This window comes from Papaver somniferum, chromosome 6 (assembly GCF_003573695.1).
Source record: "Papaver somniferum cultivar HN1 chromosome 6, ASM357369v1, whole genome shotgun sequence".
NCBI lineage: Eukaryota > Viridiplantae > Streptophyta > Magnoliopsida > Ranunculales > Papaveraceae > Papaver > Papaver somniferum.
The window spans coordinates 62,047,152-62,066,563 of record NC_039363.1 but is presented as its reverse complement, the minus strand read 5'-3'; the positions used below and the strand labels follow the sequence as shown (position 1 = coordinate 62,066,563).

Genomic DNA, 19,412 nt, shown 5'->3' with positions numbered 1-19,412 from the left:
ACGCAAGGTACCAAAGGGACAGGTAAAAGTGGTTTTCTCCTGGTCTTCTGGGGCAATAACGATCTGATTGTATCCAGAGTAGCCATCTAAAAAGCAGTAGTGACAATGTCCAACTAATCTCTCTAGCATCTGGTCGATGAAGGGAAGGGGAAAGTGGTCCTTCCTAGTGACCTTGTTCAATTTCCTATAGTCAATACAAACACGCCAACCCGTGGTCACTCGGGTCGGGATTAACTCATTTTTATCATTCTGGACTACAGTAATACCGGATTTCTTGAGTACAACCTGAACGGGGCTAACCCACTTACTGTCTGAAATGGGGTAGATAATCCCTACGTCTAACAACTTAAGGACCTCGTTTAGAACTATCTCTTTCATATTAGGGTTTAGTCGACGTTGCATCTCCCTAGAAAGTTTGGTACCACTCTCTAAATAGATCTGATGCATACAAACAGTGGGACTTATACTCTTAATGTCAGCTATGGTCCACCCTAAAGCTTCCTTGTTGTTTTGAAAGACGGTTACTAGCCTACTTTCCTGGTCACTATCCAAGACGGAAGAAATAATCACAGGTAAAGTCTCAGACGGGCCTAAAAACCTATATTTCAGGGAATCTGGCAATGGTTTTAGGTCCAACTTAGGAGGCTTTCCAATGAAGGAACTAGGGTAGACTTAGAAACTGGTAGTGGTTCGACTTTAGGTTTTCATCCATTACTAGTATCTAACAAAGGGGTTGAATCTAACAAAGCTTTCACCTCATTAATCACATTATCATCATCAAAATCAATCCCAAAGTGAGCTAGGCATTTCTCTAATGGATCTTCTAACAAAGTGTTTGGTAATGAATCCTCGACTAATGTTCCTATCATGTTCACCTCTTCTATGTTCGAGTCATCTAGTTCAGAGGTTAGCTTACTAATATTAAAAATGTTCAGCTCAATAGTCATATTACCAAAAGATAATTTCATAATACCATTTCGAAAGTTAATGATCGCATTTGATGTAGCTAAAAACGGGCGACCTAAAATTACCGGTATCTGGTTCTCTGGGTCACGGACAGGTTGGGTATCTAGGATAACAAAATCCACTGGATAAATAAACTTGTCAATATCTATGAGAACATCCTCGATCACACCATGAGGAATTTTAACGGACCTATCAGCTAACTGAAGTGTCATCTGGGTAGGTTTCATCTCACCAAGTCCTAGCTTAAGGTACACATGATATGGTAGTAAGTTCACACTAGCTCCTAAGTCAAGCAACGCTTTCTCAACACGGTATTTACCTATTGTGCAAGAAATGGTAGGGGACCCTGGGTCTTTATACTTAGGAGTAGTGGTATTCTGAATAATAGAACTCACCTGACTAGCTAGAAAGGTTTTCTTCTGGACATTAAGCTTTCGCTTTCGCGTACACATATCCTTGAGAAACTTGGCATAATAGGAATCTGCTTAATTGCATCTAGTAGTGGAAGGTTGATAGTTACCTTCTTAAAAACCTCCAATATATCATTAAAATTGGACTCCCTCTTAGTTGGAACTAGCAGCTGTGGGAATGGGGCTCTAGGGACAAAGTCGGGCTCAATATGACCCTCATTGGTCTCTTTAGACACTCTATCAGTCTCCTCAGTTTCTAGTTCAGAAGGGTGAACTACAGCATGTTCACTATCAGGCTTGAAAACCTTGTTGTCTATCACTCTACCACTCCTAAGGGTTTTAATAGCATTCACATGATCAGATGGTCTTTCACCTATTTCATTAATTCCTCTAGGGTTGGGTTGAGTCTGACTAGAAAACTTACCTCTTTCTCTTAAAGACTCATTTATCTGACTAACCTGGGTTTTCAACTCGGAAATAGCCTGAGAGTTAGCCTGACCTATTCTCTTATTTTCTTCTAAACCTTGAGCAACAGATTGCTGAAACTGCATAGTGTTACGAGTTAACAAAGCAAGAGACTCTTCTAAACTCATAATCTTCTTATCCGAAGGGTTCTGAAACTGTGCCGGGGCTGAAGGATTCTTAGTATAGTACTACAAACTTCCTCAAATTCCCTAACATGAAAATGGGTTATCATTCCCTTCCCTAAAAACATGGGAAAGTCAAAGGTTCAGTTCATAATTTTCCTCGGTTTCAGCTAACTTGATACAAGACGGACGAGAGGTCCTAGTTGGGTTTAGCAAAGCTTTCAAAGTTGCCATTTCTGGCACTACCAAAGGACTAGGAGTACTAGGGGTACTTTCCTTACGAAGATACAGATTCTCAAAACTGAAGTTTCCAAAAATGGAGCTCTCAAAAGAAGAGTCTTCGAGCTCCCCGCTTTCACAAGAAGAACTACTAGGTTTGTCACTAATCAAACGACATAGAGTGTTTCTTTTCCAAGCCCGTTTAAAAACTTCGGGCATACACTAGAAAAACAAAATCAAAAAGAAAAGTCCTAAAAAGGAAGGGATGTTCTATGAAAACACAAACAAGGCTGACTCCACCACATCAAACCTACTGATTTCTAGCAAACAAAAATCATGATGGCTCCACTTAGATTGTTTCTAGACCAGCTTCTAATCCTTCGAACGGGAGTTCGTTACAATTTAAGCAAACCCCTATGGAATCAATCCGAGTTAAAGTAAGTTGAATGGAGGCGAGGGAAGCTCGGTGGAGCTTTGATACCCAAGGCCTCACCGGTATTACAAGGCGGCGCAGTCACTCATTTAACTTACAGAAACCGTCAAGAACTTCGAAGTATGCTTAAAAGAGTAACCAATATTTTTCGAATGACTTTCCTGTTAATCTCGTTACCCTATGGGTCTCGTTCTAGTCAAAATTTTAGGCTTCACGTTTGGTGTCGTTTTCCTAAGGCGGGCAAGAAGAGAACGGTGATGAAATCCGAACCCTTATCTTGTATGACCAGTCCTTGCCCTTTACTAGGAAATTAAAGCAACCGTTTTTAAGTCCTCAACATATATGCATACGAAGGAAGACAGTAACTCGCTGACAGGGGATTCGCGAGTGTTTCGACAAACTTACCTCCCGTACCAGACGGGGGATGAACCTTTGTAGTCGACTCGGGCCACAACTCCTATGTCATGTACGATCCCGAGGGGCCGAGGTGATATCGTAATCACCATCCTTTCTCTGCAAACAGTTTATATTTAAACTACCCTTCCGTATGGTTTAAAAATAATGTCCCAAAATTTAAAGTCCAAAGTCCAAAAATATAAAGTGCAAAAGAAAAAGAAAGTCTAAAAAAAATAAAAATCTACAAAAATAAAAATGTCTCTCTTTAAAAATAAAAAAAAATCTTCTTCTGTCGCTCCTTTCACTTTGCCTTTTAATCGAAGTCTTTAAGTGTTCACCAAAAGCTTTGGAAAAATTTTCTTTCGCTCCAAATTCCGAATTCTGTAAGAAAAGACAAAAACCAAAAAACGTAAAGAAGAACAAATAAAAATAAAAACCTAAAAAAAAAATCTAAAAACTCTAGCCTAAAGACAAGTCCGCGTCGGCGGCGCCAAAAATTGATGTGTTTTCAAAGTTGTTGTAGTGATAAGATTCGTTCAAGACTTGTGAAAGCAGATTTTAAACTTAATTTTAAATAAAAAATATAGGAAACTTAAATAAAAGTGATATGAAAAATATGGAGAAGACTAGGGTTATGGATTCCACTAATTACCAATATCAAAGTGATTTATATTTTCTAATTATAATTATGCAAATCCTTCATTCAAGTTGATTCTTAATATTGCTAAAGTTGATTCTTTTAGAAATAACAATTGTAAATCGAAAGTATGGGACATCAAAACCCTAGTCTAGCATGCTCCATCAATTGAAATAACAATTGTTTAACAAAAACCATTTTATCTATTTATTTATCAAGGCGAATAATCATATAATGATTGCATAAATTAAATAAAATAGAGATTACCACATTTCATTGGCGAAATAGCTTCCTCCGTCGCCCCAGAGGATGGGTTTAGCTCATCATTGTATAAACTTTCTCAAAATATTGATTCATGCTCAAGATTTGTTTACAAAGATGAAATGGAGAGAAAATAATGAAAATCGGGTGTTTGCAACGTTTATAATTGTTGTAAAACACTGTTACAAAGAACGATAAAAAGGAACTACTGTTGTTGTATCTCTGCGACCCTCGTTCGCTGTCACTTTTGATAAAGGACTGCCTCTGGTGGTCTTTTGTTCTTCGTGTTCTTCAGCAGCAGCAGAAATGGTGGTTCTCTGGTGCGATTTTTTTCTCTTCTGTTTTTGCTCTCCGCCTCTCCCAAACTCTCCGTCTTTTATTCTTCAACACCAGAACCCTTTATATATCCAGTAGCACCAAGAAATCTCGCTATAACTCAAGATAATTCTCTCTTAACTCGGCCTTGATGAAAAATATTCTGGGAATATTTTCTTCCCTGATTTTGCTTCTCACGCTGTTTCCCCACGCCAAATTATTCTTAACGCATCCAGTCATTTCCCAGAAGTGTTCCAACATGCAGCAGCCACGCGAAAATCTCTTGGTCACTCAATCAGGACTCGGAACGGAAAACCAACCCGTGATGCTATGATTTCATATCTTGGGTTATCTAGCCAAATTTGATCGAAACAAACACCCATAACAGCTTTGTTCTAACAAATCACATCCACCCATGAAGTTTCAGCGATTGAATCGCACAAAAACTCCTCCAAAATCCGATCGAAATTCTGCCAGTGAAGTGAATATTTTTCCCGCCATTTTTTATTTTTGAAATGTTGAAGATGAAGTGCCCCTATCCTTTTTTGGGGTGCGAATAGCAGATGGGTGCTGAGGACAAATTTGGGTGCTGAAGATGAATTTGGGCTACGCATAACCTTGGTTGTCCCTTAGACAAATATGGGGTCCGTATAGCAAATGTCCTACAGGGGTCCAAATAGCACTTTTTGAGCAACTTTTTCCACACAAGTGTATTTCTCCAAAAACACCTACACAAACATAAAAAACACCATAATAAGTACAAAATCAAGCACTAGCAATAGAGACACTAAGGACAATTCAGACACAAAAATGTGTCTATCATCAATAAGATAGAACATGTAAGATCAGAACACGCAACTACATAGAAAATAGTCTGGTCTGGCTTCACGAATCCCAAATGAAGCTTCAAGTCATTAACCTATAATGATTTTGGAAAAACCTGGGTTAAAGGAGAATCTACTCTAGTCGCAACTAGGATACAGGAAAGTGTCGGGATTCGGTTTTCCAGTTGCTAGAGTCCACCCTTATATAGTCTTTCAAATCAGGGTTTGCTTACAATCAAATCTAGGTTAGCTTAGAAACAAAGCATTCAATATTCACCGTTAGATGAAAACCTGATTTAAGATTCAAGCTAAGTTTGCTTAAAACCAAAGCAATTTCTCTCCACCTTTAGATGGTCTTAGCTTGTTACACACAAATGAAATATAGCTTCGTTGAGATATGGGTAACTGTACCTAAATGTGTATATTTAGTTGGCTCAAGAATAGTTAACCGAAGTTAGCCATATGAACACTTTTGTATTAACCACATTCATGTAACACTTCTAGATCAAATATAATTATCAATCAAATATGAAAGATAATCAAATGAATCTAATTGTGTTACTCATAAAGTTGTTCAATTGTTTATATCCCATAAAAGTATACAAGACACAATTGAAGCAAAATCGGATTTGATTCATGATTGTACAAAGTACTTATACAAGAATCAATTCATGAACATTAAGCCACGGTTCGCAAAGATTGCATTCCTTAATTTATAAATATATTTTTTTATGAGTATGGAATCATTCTCAACCGATTTTAGAACTTTAACCACTAAGTTTGCAAACGGGTACGCAAACTATAGTTCCAGACTTTGGTCTTGTCCAGCAGTTTGCAAACCTGTACGCATACTGCTGTCCCGGACCCTAACTCAGGTAGAACCATTTGCAAACTGGTATACAAACTTGGTTTCCGGACTTTAAGAGTTAAAATCGTTCGCATACTGGTATGCAAACAAGGTTTCCGGACCTGAATCATACCAAAAAAGTTTGCATACTGGTATGCATACTGTGTTGTATCCAGACAAGGGCTAATTGTTCTAAACTCTCATTTCAATCATTAAAACATCCTTAGAAGACGACAATAGCTGTCTCACACAAACTATAAGCTTATAAGTAATCTTCAAGTGATTGAATGATCAATAAGAAACATTCTGAGTCGACATCAAATGACTGTCTCACACAAATCATGTAAGATGTTTCAAGATAATTTTCACATGATCATCTTTTGACTTATTATTTAGTTTCCAACAAATGAATTGTTTCCAACTAAACTCGTCAAGAATAATGATGAACATAGCTAAAGCAAAAAGCTTTCAACATATATTTCAAGAAATATATAAGCGAGATAAACTTGGCTCGAAATATCAAATATGTATAATATAAATGTCTATATAGTTATACGACTTAGTCTCATTAGGAGATATAATAGAATATACTTATGAGTGATAAATAAGTTTTAGTCTTCACATACCTTTTGTTGATGAACTTCCTCCTATCTCTCCTCAATATATCTTCGTCTTCAATCGATGAATGTTGTGAAGTATAAATCTCAACTACACATTATATCCTAATCCTAGACATAGCTATAAGTAGACTAGAAATCAAGATTAATAGTTTTGATCACCTAAACTTGACAACCAAGCTTGAGATAGAAATGCTTGCGAGTTCGAACGAACAGTGCTCTAACAACCTCCTAAATCAAATAATTCAGGCCAAATCGGAGGTTAAATAGCGCAACCAACAAAGTTTCGTTTCAATTAATTTTCAGATAATAAGAAGAAAACTTCTCTTACAACTTTTAAAACAAATGATTAACCCTAATCCAGCATAATTGGATGATAGACGCGTGTCAAAATTTCAACGGACACACTCAACCCTAAATAAAAACCCAATCAGAATTACATAGGCACTCGAACAAAACTCAACTGGCAGACTCTGAGGTGCCTTTAACAGAGAATACAACATCGCCTACCCCTAGAAATTGTCCTTGTCCTCAAGGATAAATCGAGGATATGTGAGATTTGATGTTGAAAATGTCCTCTCAGGTGGCATTTTCCGGTGATAAGTTTGTCCATTAAATCAGCACATACCGTACCAGTCTGTTACCCCTGAGAATAGTTCTCGTTTTCCAAGCTTTCCCTGGTACCATAATGATCTCACCTGAATGATCAACATCACGCAAAGTAGGGGATGTGGTGACACTCCGAAACTTTTTCTCGGGTTTAAGTGTACCTGTTAGGCTAATTCTGCACTTAAAAAACCCAAAGCTCAAACACTCAATTTTCTTTTACACTTTTAGGGTTGACGGAATCATAATTGTGGTGCCAAAATAGAAAATCTGTCTTGTCCAAACTTTCGGGTGACATAATAGCTAACATGCATCTCAACACTTGTCAACTTGGAGTTAACAAGGTCATTTTCGTAACCGGGTTAAAAATGAAAGGGAAAAATCAATTTCCAGAAGGGGGAATCTGTTCGTTTCTCTTTCTTTTTTCTTGTTCTCTCCGTCTGCAATTTGTTCTTTTCAAATTCAAGAAACAGATAGCTAGGGAGAATTCCTCTCTTTAATTTCCTTCTGGCATATCTGCTTCTCAGAAAAGAGCCTTCTGCTCTTTCTAGAAAATCTAGAAGATATGAAAAATCACGAAAAGGGTACATCCAGATTTCTTCCGTGGATGGTTTTATGAATGGGGTAGAGGATTTCTTCCATCATGTTCTTCAATTTAAGAATTTTGTTTAGAGGCTTTGATCAACTCTTCCTGCATGCATAAATTGAGGTCAGATATTACTGTTTTCGATTGAAGAGAATTCTCTCCAAGTTCCATGCAACATGAAGGGAGATAGTTAGATGAATTAGGGAACTCTCCCAGTTTCTTTTCCTTCATTTACAAATGTTTGGGGATCCATTTCATAATCAGTTTTGACACGGGTGTACTTGACTTAAAATAAATAATTGGATTTTTCTTGGTTTTGGTATATGGGTTGCTGTAGATTTGATCTCTGTCAACTTAGGCATGTTTTTTTTTTAGTCAAGAAAATATTTCAAGGAGTGGGTTGTTGCTGGTGGCTTTTGATATGTTGGATGGCTGTGGTTGACAGGATGTTTAGAGTTCTGGTAGTATAAGAACGGACGGATTGTATTTAAACTTATTTTTGCAGGTGAAGAAGCTGCGACAGGAGGTCAATATGACCACGGAAATCAAATCTCCCTACACCAGCATAACTGCACACCTGATGTTCGATAAATTGCCCGAAAGAACAGAAAAGAGGTCAAATGTTCTTGTAGCTTTCTCTACATATTCGTTTCATTAATTTTGAAACTTTATGATTGCCATGTGATATGGGTTTCCTTTCTAGCATCTGTCTTGGTTACAAGTGACTGTTGGCACTCATAAATATGTATTTAGAGAATTTGTATTAATTGTTTAGGATCCGCTGTACAAAATGTAAAACTGAAATTAAGAAGCTTTAGACTAGTGGCCTGATGCTAATTAAGAAGCTTTGGACTGTTGGTAAGGATGATTAGCACCGGTTCAATTCATCTTTGAGTTTATTGATTTTGTTTTCTAAGGTACCAGATTCACAACTGGTTGTTATATATATAGTTCATTTCCTTAGAAATGATATGCCATATGAAATGATTATTGCTTATATCAAATAATGACCTCCAACTGGGAATTGGACTAGAATTTGATTTTAAGGTTAGTTAACTATTTTATCGTTTCATAATGTATGTGAAGTGAGAATGAATAGTACTATGCACAAAAGTTGGATTTTTCGGTGTGAACATGCTAATGTTATATTAGAGTTGGCAGTTAAGTGGTAGGGGCTAGGAATATCCTATCTCATGAATGCCTCATCTGATTTCTTTGTAAACAACGGATTAATATGAACATTTTAAAGACATAGGCATTTTCTGGTGCTCTATTCCTTCTTGTTCTGCCTGTTTGCTGTGGTTACGGACTATATGACACAATTATAGATGAAACATTTTAGTTATTATTTGGTTAACTAACAAGTGCTTGTTGAAATGTCCGTGTGATCACTAGACTGTCGGACTAGCGAAGTGGAAGTGTCTGCCCATTCTAAGGTACGGACTAGCTCTGGTTTAGTAAGTACTAAATGACGATTTATAACGGTGTCATTTGTTGTTTGAGGAAAAGAAAGGTTCTCTGTACATTGGGATAGATGGATGAGGGTATAGAATTTTAAAATGATAAGATTAGATGCCTTCTTTGTGGTATTTCAATTACTTATAAAATGTAAGATTTATCTTTGGTTAATTTTTATACACCCCTGTATCATGTAGCTAGGTTGTGGAGCTAAACTTCATGAGATGAAGTGTTAACTTATTGTAGACTTTGTACGCAGAAGTGACCTTTCATTTAGTGGATGAACTTAACCTGTATGCATAGGACCTTAAATGGGCACATAGCCATTTCTATTAACTGATGAGTACAGTAAAATCTAAAGAGAAAAATTCTCTTATATGAAAAGCTTGAGGTGGCTGCTACTGTTTAAGGTGCTAAACAGTAGTTGAATTTGAATTATGAATTAAGATCCTTCAAGCCTATCATGGGTAGGTTTCGACAGCAAGCATTTTGGTTGTACTAATTTATCTTCCCTGTTGATCCTTTAATTGTACTGAACTTTCAATTGTGCTATTTATAGTGCAACTGCCATGTTGTTGGCACAATGAAAATATATATCATGACTGTTTAGAGTGGAGAATTTGTTACGAATACTGCAAAATGCTATTGCTAAAAATGTTAATCATTGCCTGTGCTCTCTTAAGTTGATTGTGGCATTATTCTTGTTTAAACAACTATAGTTCTTTCTGGTCTTGTGTACTTGGTGTCTACCATTACCACCATTTGGCATCATCAATTGTTTTTATTGAGTATACGCTTTGGTAGTTAATTGTCGACATTATTATATAGATGACTAAATTCATTTGTGATTTTGAATATATCCATAGATAATTTTGTGGATAAAACTAGTTAGTTTTCGCTGTGGCCTTGTCGTTGTCAAACCGATCTCCTACTAGTTTATTGCTGTAAGTTTGAACTGTATTAACAAGTATGTAGTATTACATCATCTAGTACAAAACATAGTTTCCAAAGGCCATACATTTTGGTGCATACAAATACTTTGTATCTATGCTTATGTTTCGCTGGAATTGCAATTTCAGTCGCCATACCGGCAGGTGTCTGTGTTAAAGTTGGGTGACTCGGCCTATGCTTTAAGTTTATTATAAAATGGTTGAAATGTTAACTTGGGTCTTGTGTCCCACTATTTTCATCTTGAATTTGTAGTTTTAGATACCAATTCCCTGTACATGTCTTTGCATCATGCATGTAATTTACTATGTCTTGGAAGTCTTTTGGTTCTGTGAGACCATCATATACTTGGTTTTGTACTTAACCGGAATATTTGAGAACTACTAGAATTACAAATAAATTCCACTGCTGGTGGTCTGGAAATGGGGTATTTCAGATCATTTTAAGAGAGAGAGTTGTTGCTGTTGTAGGCAATTCGTATTGTCTAAATATAGAATGACGAACTATGGTCGTGCTTGATCCCTTCGAGCAACGGAGAGGGTACGTAGGCAGCCGCTATGCGGTTCAGCACATCTCTGCGAGATTGTTCATATCGTCTGGAAAGGGTTGGTTACTGCTTGGCAGTTCATACCATCCATTTGGAGATGATTGCAATCTTGGAAATATAGATATCGAGGGTACAAGAGGTAGTTACAGTACTAAATGTTCATACTACCTATTGAAGGGATGATAGTTGGCTCTCTGAGATAATTCATACCATTCAATTATTGTACAATCCACAAGGCAAAGAGATGATTATTACTTGCTGAGGTAACTCATATCATCTGTCTAGGTTGTAAGTTAAGCAATGGTTATTGTCATGAGAGGTAACTCGTGTGATATGACAAGGATGGTTGCTGCATATGATGGCAGTTCATACCATCGATCAAAAGGTGATTACTGACTTTTTGAGCAGTTCATATCATCTGAGAAAGATATTCAGTCGAGCTTGAAAGAGTACTGTAAATTGCCAGGCCAGAAATGGCACCCCACCTACGGGGGGCAGGCACCCCACCACCCCACCTACGGGTTTCCACCCGGAAGACCGTTAGCTGTAACGGTGGCTGGTATCGGGCTACCCTGACATTGAATGAATTACCGTTTAATTGATAACGCCGCGTTCTGCCTGGCCTTAATTGGCACCCACGGGTGGCAACCGAAAGACCGTTTGTTTGATAACGGTGGCTTGTATCAGACTACCCTGACAAGAGACACTATGTCTTCACTGTAAAGACGATGGAAATCAATTTTGGTCTCGATGACCCTTGGAAAGAAAGCAGAGTTTGCCTGCTCGTAAAGCAGTTTGGCATGGATCGGTGAACATTTGCTTGGTAAAAACCGAATTTGGCCGAAAACTTGAAAGTATCAAGTTTAAACAGGACCACTGGTACTCAAACAGAGTCTGTATACTCCTATTTTAGTACAAACATTACAAACATTAATCGAGTAGTATACATTTATATTGGATTAATCCGAGACCGGAAAAACGTCATGATTATCAATCCAAACGAGATGGTACTATCATTCAACAAGGTCATCAAGTACACAGCACGTTTCACACCCTTTACTACTTTCGGTAACAGCTCTAGGAGCACCAACGAGAGATCGAAACGATAGGCTCAAGCCTTTTTAAATATAATCATGTATATAAAGTTCCTCTTAATCAAACTACTCATTAATGAATTAGGACTACAGTAATTTATCGGTGTACTATATATTCTGTTGTAGCAAATATATACAAACTATGAAGCACTAAGTAAGTCCACACGTAAGTTGAAAGTGGGAAAGGCTATATTATTCTCTCTCACTTTTCTGTTGCATGAGATCTACTGCCAAATGACCAGAGTGTAGAGAAAAATGAAACAAGTCTAAACGGCAAGGTTCATAACAACATTGGGAGCGCATGCCTCTCTGATTATGCAACATATCAATTTTTCATAGTTTGTCTCAAAGGAAATGCGGCAGCAATAGTTAGGATCTTCAACAGTTAGCACCAGAACCACTAGTTCACATCTCCATGCCAACGACGTACATTAAATACCATTTTCGCATAGTAATTCATTGCAAACATTTCCACAAGACACATTCATACGATAATTGATTATCAATGTAGCAGCTAAACGATTTGTGAGACCAAATATGAGAGCATTCATTTTCATAATATCAAGGAGAACAAGCACTCAGTCGAGTTCAGCCGTTATAGTTCATAAGATATCACTTCAATCATTAAACAGAAAAATAATAATCCATGGATTGGACCATAACAAGATTTTCATCAAGGATTCATAACTATAACTATTTCATTATTTATAAAATTCAAAGGAAGGCAACATTGAGATATCAAGTTACGAGTGATTTTATAAACTCAAACGAGACTGAATTCCTAAAGGCATAACTGTAGAAAGTCCCCTGTTTGGGGTACTTACCCTGATCCATTTGCTTTGAAACTTATACAGATGAATCATAACCAAATTGGGTTCTCATATCCAAAAATAAGAGAAATCCCAGTAGTATAAGTTCCTCATTTTAAATCATAAACAGTCTACCACCTATACGAATTCTGCAGATAGGTTCTCTGCACTACAGACGTTTCTACCACTTTTACTGTTCCGATTATCCTGAAAATTTAACAGAGGTTTCCTGGAATATCTACGTATAGCATATCAAAATTTCATCAAGTTCTAACGGTTAGATTTCAACGTACGGTTCCAACAGCGCAATGTCCTCGTTGTCAGAAAAACAGTTTCGTAATTCAAACTTAAGGTTTCATCCCCTATTCTATGTTCCAAAGTAGTTTTCATTGAACTCAAACACTTGTAAATAAGGAAGATGCTATAAAGAGAACATGCATAACACAATATATCAATATTCATATAAGAAACGTGTGAATAAAGCAATAGGAACCTTTAATCCGTTTTTCTCTTCTTTCGAACATTTTATTGAACACTTGAAATGCAGTTTTGTGGTGGTCCAAATATGTGTGCTCTCTTGGTATATTGAGATCATTAAACTGCCTCAAGAACCAACACAATTCCTTTTCTAGCTTTGAACCATCCTTAGACACATAAAAAGCAACTAAATGTATCACTAACTGTATTCATATTCCATGGAATGGAACTTTGACCACTGACATCTTCATTCACATATGAAATCTCATTTGCTAAACCCACTTCAAATCAAGACGATCGCAGCAACTCCATGCACCCAAATCTCTACAAACCTCCCTCATGCAAGGTTTCAGTCAGGCTCTCTCTCTCTCTCCATTTTTCTACATAACCAGGGAAAAGAAAACCCGGAGCGAGGAGGAAGATGATGTTCTGTGTTCTCTCATTTTTCTTGTTTTTATCACAGGCCACAGAAAGACTAAAATGCCCCTGAAAAGCTCTATTTGACATGTGTGAGATGAAGTGTCAAGATGCATGGTTAGATACTTTGGCACCCTAGCTTATGATTGAAGTTTCCGGTTTCCCTATAACGCCTATTCATATGCACATGCCAAAAAAAAAAGATGTTTGGCATACCAGGTGGCATGATAAACCAATTGCGTCATTATGAGAAAACCGATTAGGGCTAGAGTTTCTAACGAGCGATATTAACTATAACGCCAGCAATAAAGTCTTTATCGCTCGATGTTAATTAGGTCGCTGGCGTTATAATCAATATCGCCAGCGGTTTATATTCTAACGTCGATAAATATCACACCAACGCCATTCATATCTTCACAATTCCTTCACAATTCTTCTTTTCCCTTCTCAAACACAATCACTTCTTAAACAAAAATGGAGAGAAAAAAAAAAGAAACAGAAAAGCCAAAGAATGTACTAGTGCCCCAGCCAGTAAAACAAGTTTTGTTGTGGATATAAATTATGAGCTTAATAATATTAGACAAGTAGCCGGTAAAGGTATCTTCTCTAATCACCTATCTGACCATGAGGAGCGAGTTAATTCGGTAAATCTAAGAGGTGGATGGACTGAGTTAAAAACGATTTATGAGTTACTTACCCCAGTTGTTCAAGAGACAGTTAGAAGATATCCTTGGCGACATATATATGATATTCAATCCAGAAACCACCGGACTCAAGGAGTTCAAGTTATACTTGAAAGATGATGGAAGACTACAAACACGTTCTTTTTCAAGGACTTTGAATGCGGTAAGTTAGTTTTTTCCAGTAATTTCTTTTTTAAATTATGTATTTTGTTTTATAAAAATCAACAAACGCTAATTATGAATAATTATTGTTAATAGGAGTTTCCCCACTAGAGTTGTACATGTTAACTGGAATTCCATGTGAGAGAACCTTACTTCCATTTAACACACTAAATTGGTTGGCAGAAGACAAATGGAAACAAAGACTTCCTTTATACTCTAATTAATTAGAAGGAAATCCATCACATAGACGAATTAAAGCGAATGGGTTAAAAGTGTCTTGGTTGAAAAAAATTTTACAGCGTATGCTAGGAATATGGAGGAGAACATGAATGCTGGTAATCAATATTTGTTCCCTAATCATTATGCGGAGCTCGAAAGGGTGTTTATCTTGTGGACACTAGGCCAATGTCTATTTCCAAATGCTAGCTCAGAGGTCTTAATTGTTTTCTCGAAGCATTAGAAGATTCAGAGCAAGCACCAACATATGATTGGGGGTCTGCTATTTTATCAGATATTTACATGGCACTTGGTGATAACTCGACGTGTGTGAAAGATAATTTTAATGCCTTTTGGGGCGTTCTGGAGGTAAGAACCAATATTTTTCCAAGTATTTTTTTGTTATTTTCACATGAAAAATTTAATAACCAATAATGCTATTATTTGCAGTATTGGTGGTATACATGGTTCCGTGTTGCAGAACCTTCTCTTAAGAATCATACCAATGTTTTTCCGATCATAAGGAAGTACGATTCCGAGAATTGGCAACCTCTACAGATTGAAGATGGTCAACATACTGCTATTGTTCATAAGATTCATCATTTGAGTAGAACAAGCCATAACTTTATCTCCGAGCCGTATGAAGGAATACCTGGGTTCGAAGAAGAACAACTCAGAGAATGTTATAGATAAGCCTTACAAGGATCGTGTTATACAACCCTATTTCTCAAAAGGGTGTTTGGTATTATGGTGAAAGACAACTTCTTCAGTTGCAAAGAAGATCGGTTATGTCCGTCAACCCCTATCAAAGTTCTGAGGTTTCTGAAGATGACTACTTCAAATTGTTAAGGGAAGGTCATCATTGGCAAGAAGCTGATCAATTGATCCGGGAGACAACGGATAGAAATGATTACCTATTTTGGTTTGACACTATTTTCAAGACCAATATTGCTATGCAACCGCAAAGTTTGGGTTGAGTTGATTTCCCAGCTATAGGTAGGATGCCACTTGCTGATGACTATATTCCTTCCCAACCTCCACCAGAGACGGGCGACGCATTTGCATATCATTCTCAAAGTTCATCGTCAGCTATGCCACCATTTTCTTGGGAGGTACAGACTATATCTGCCACATCTGGAGAGGTTGTTACTTATCCAATTACTTCCAGTGCACCTGATCGGAGTTATCCATATTGGGGGGTCAATGCCACACCGGTGGAGTTTCGACTCGGTGTAACAACTATGAATCTCTACTTCAGGGATTTCAGATATTCCACTTGGAGGAGTTGCAAAAACATAGGGGCAGCATGATGTTTGACATGAGTCAAGGATTTGAGGGTTATGATGGTTCAGGTAGTAGTAGGGGAATGAGTCCCAGTGGTAGAGGTGGTAGAGGAATGACTCATTCGAGTCCCAATGGTGGAGGAATGAGTCCAACTGGAAGTCACCAAAGTCGTGGAAGTGAAAGAAGATTCAGAAGTCGTAGGCAGGAGGTACCAGGACTGGCATATAGACATACGAGTTTGTCAGTTTGGCATACCCATAATGGGTGCATATATGCCAAATTTCATGTTTTGGCATGTGCATAGGAATAGGCCTAAGAACAAACAGTTTAGTGTTTGTGGGAATTAAGTGTGTTGTGTTTGACCCTCTCCTCACACTCTCTTACTCTCTTGGTCTTGGGCTTGAAGCAAATTTATTTTTTTTGAGCCCAGTTGAGAAAGAGGGCCATCGGAAAAAATGTCAAGGTCATGCGAATAAATTCAGTTGCTGATTTCTTCCACGGAAAAATAATTATACCAAAAATAGCTTTCTCAGTTTTAGTTTTGAGAAACAGATTGAAAGAGAGAACGAGAGAAACAAATCGAGATCTGGAGAAAGAGAAAGATCGAATGAGAAAATGATTGCAATGTTGATTTCCGGGTTTTCAACTTCTGATCTAAATCGATTGAGAGAGAAATAAACACCAGATTTTTATGATTAAATTTAGGATTTTAATTCAGTTTAATGGGCTCAAAATGAATCTCTTCATGAGCATCTCTTCAAGCTTAGTTCAGGAAAAATTGGTTCGTTCTTCAACTCGTAATGCATGCCAAACGGGGTTTGATTCTCACTTTTTGTTTCTTGATTTTTATTTTTTGCCTTCTCGAGATTTAGCTCGCAGTTTTCGTCTATTTTTATCTGAAATAGTTATCATTGTTATTCAAAATTTTATTGTTAACAATAGGCTTTAAATGAAATACTTAAATAAATGTTTAATTTCTGAGTTCAGTCTTTAGTTAAGAAAAACTAATTCCTTGCAACTTTCAATTTGAGGTAATCTGTGTTACTTTTGAATGGATCCATACCATTTCTGTATTGGTTATGTTTACACTGCACAATTTGAACAAGCAATCAGATTATTTGATCTTTTGCAGACCAATTCTGTGAAACCAAACGAGATTGCAATGATGAATGTTTTGTCTGCTTGTTCTGGTTTGGGTGGATTATAACTTGGTAAAAAACTTCATATCTCTACAAGCATCAGTGAATGTTTAATCCGTGTAGAAAATCTTTACACATTCAAACTGGTTGAAATTCTGCACACATTCAACCTGTGTAGGAAATATGCACACATTCAATCTGTGCCGAAAATATGCATGTTCAATCTAATGATATGTTTTAATTTTTGTACATCGCTGGAAACATGATAAATCTTTAATTTTTGTACATATTGCTTGTGTTGTGAATGTTATATATTTCATTTTTATTCATCATACTTAAGTTCATTCCACAAATGCACTGTATATAGCAAATTATGCACTTTAATCCGGAGATGTTGCTAACCAAAACCAACAAACTAGTTTTGTTGGATCGGCTGGTTGGTCCATGTAGGTCTCTGGATGCGGTTTATGGAGCCGGCGATGTTGAACTAGCATTGGTGCAGTAAATTCAGTTTACTAATTCTTGCAAATATTCGTTTATGGAGACGGCGGTGTTGCACTTAACAATACATATATGGTTTGTCTTCTTTCTGCTTGTTAAAGTTCATGTGATTGTTAACTGGGGCTGTCGATGTTAATCTAATACCAGAAACTACAATATTGAGTACTAATATGATATATATAAACTTGAGATGTGGTGATTTCGGTAAGGCACAGAGACATTTTAATCAGATGTCATGTGGAAACCATTGGTTATGTTCAAATTGCATAATTTGAATGAACAATCAGATTGTTTGATCTTTTACAGACCTATTCTAGTGAATTTTTTACACAATTTGTCTGATTTTCCTTGTTTGGGTGCATCATATCTTGGTTAAAAAGTTCACAATTTACAATTCAGTCTGTGCAGAAAATATACATATTCAATCTATACACTAAGAATATTACGTGTAGGCTTTCTGCACCAAAGAATTTACTTGTAGACTTTATGCATGATTGAATTTGTTTGCAGGCTTTATACACTAATAATATTAAATGGAGGCTTTCTGCACCAAATCATAGAAAATACCTCTTCGAAGGGTTCCATGTCTTTTAGTTGCTGAAGGTTCAGGATGTTGAAATGCTAATCCATATATGGGAAACAAATAAATGTTTTTCGTCTCTTAGCAGTTTAAGACTTTAATACTTATAGAAGTTGACACGAATGACATGATCCACTTACGACTTTAAGATACATCCATGGATGGTTGTTAAAATGATGAGTTAATGATACCTTTTAGTTTGATTTTCAGTGTGTATTTTGGTTATGTTTTGCATAGTTTTTGTGTTTTTGTTTTGATAAACAATACATGTATGCATCTTATGAATCTTCGTTGGACCCATAGCTAACTATTTGTTCCACAATTTTGACCAAATGTTTCTTAGATAATTCTTGTGTATATGTTTATTAGGTTAATTGAGCCATGTCTGTAGACAAACAAGGATGGAAGAAAGAGAGCATAGACAGTCCTCGTCAGACAGGAAAAAGTTTGGATACATGTTGATAGGTTTCAAGCTTTTTATTTTAGATTGTCAAGCGAGTTTGAGTCTGTATTTGTGAAATTTACAATTGTGACTCTAAAAGTCTGCTAATGTATTATGAGTTATTTTTAGAATCTAGACGGGAAAAAGTTGGATGCATGTAGATAGGTCTCAAGCTATTGTCCGCAGTTTTTTTTAGTGCAGCTATTATTCATAATTTTATTCAACCTTCCGATATTATTTACTTAGCATCCTTTCGTTTCAAATTTTTTTGATGTATTTTTTGATTCTTAGCCTTGCAAATATTCAGTGACTCGTCTTTTCTTGAATACTTTATGTAAAAATATTCAGTGCACCTATCATGTTACTATAACAAACATATTGTAAATGTAGTTTCTATCATTTGATCACTTTAAATGATTCTGAAACTTTAATCTAGTAAAAATACATACTAAAAATCTCGAACAAACTTGGGTGCAGATAATATGTACAATTTTCAATATGTGCAGGAAATATGCACACACTCAATCTGTGATGAAAATATGTACAAATTCAATCTGACAAAAAATAATAATAATAATATGAAAACGCTTAAGTGCCAGAAAAATATGCACATATATCAAACATTAACAACTCAAACTACAGATTCTTGTTGTCATAGAACTACAGATGAAGAACTTCTCCAACTTAGAAAATATGCAGAAATTCAAATCGTGTAGAAGATATCCACACACTCTATTTGGGAAACAGAAGACTGTGATGAAAAAGAAGATCACCAAAGTAGTTTATGATACAATCTTGTTGGGATGGTGAATTTATATGGTGGATCTTCGACTTTAACAACTGTTTGATTCTAGTTCAATACATCATCAATAGAGAGACGCTTGGCATCCACGAACTTCTGCCTTCTAAATTCCATTTTAGCCTCATTTACGGTTGATGTTGTTTCCTTGG

The 19,412-nt window shown here is 36.6% G+C and overlaps 2 long non-coding RNA genes across 2 annotated transcripts; both read left to right on the top strand.

Annotated features, from left to right (window-relative positions):
- Positions 1-7,466: 7,466 nt before the first annotated feature.
- LOC113287751 lies at positions 7,467-9,774 on the top strand. The gene is made up of 2 exons (XR_003330288.1): positions 7,467-7,827; positions 8,210-9,774. It is a non-coding gene; the product is annotated as an uncharacterized LOC113287751 (long non-coding RNA).
- Positions 9,775-16,320: 6,546 nt separating this feature from the next.
- Positions 16,321-18,656, top strand: LOC113287750. Its single transcript, XR_003330287.1, has 2 exons — positions 16,321-17,514; positions 18,389-18,656. It is a non-coding gene; the product is annotated as an uncharacterized LOC113287750 (long non-coding RNA).
- The last annotated feature ends 756 nt before the right edge of the window (positions 18,657-19,412 follow it).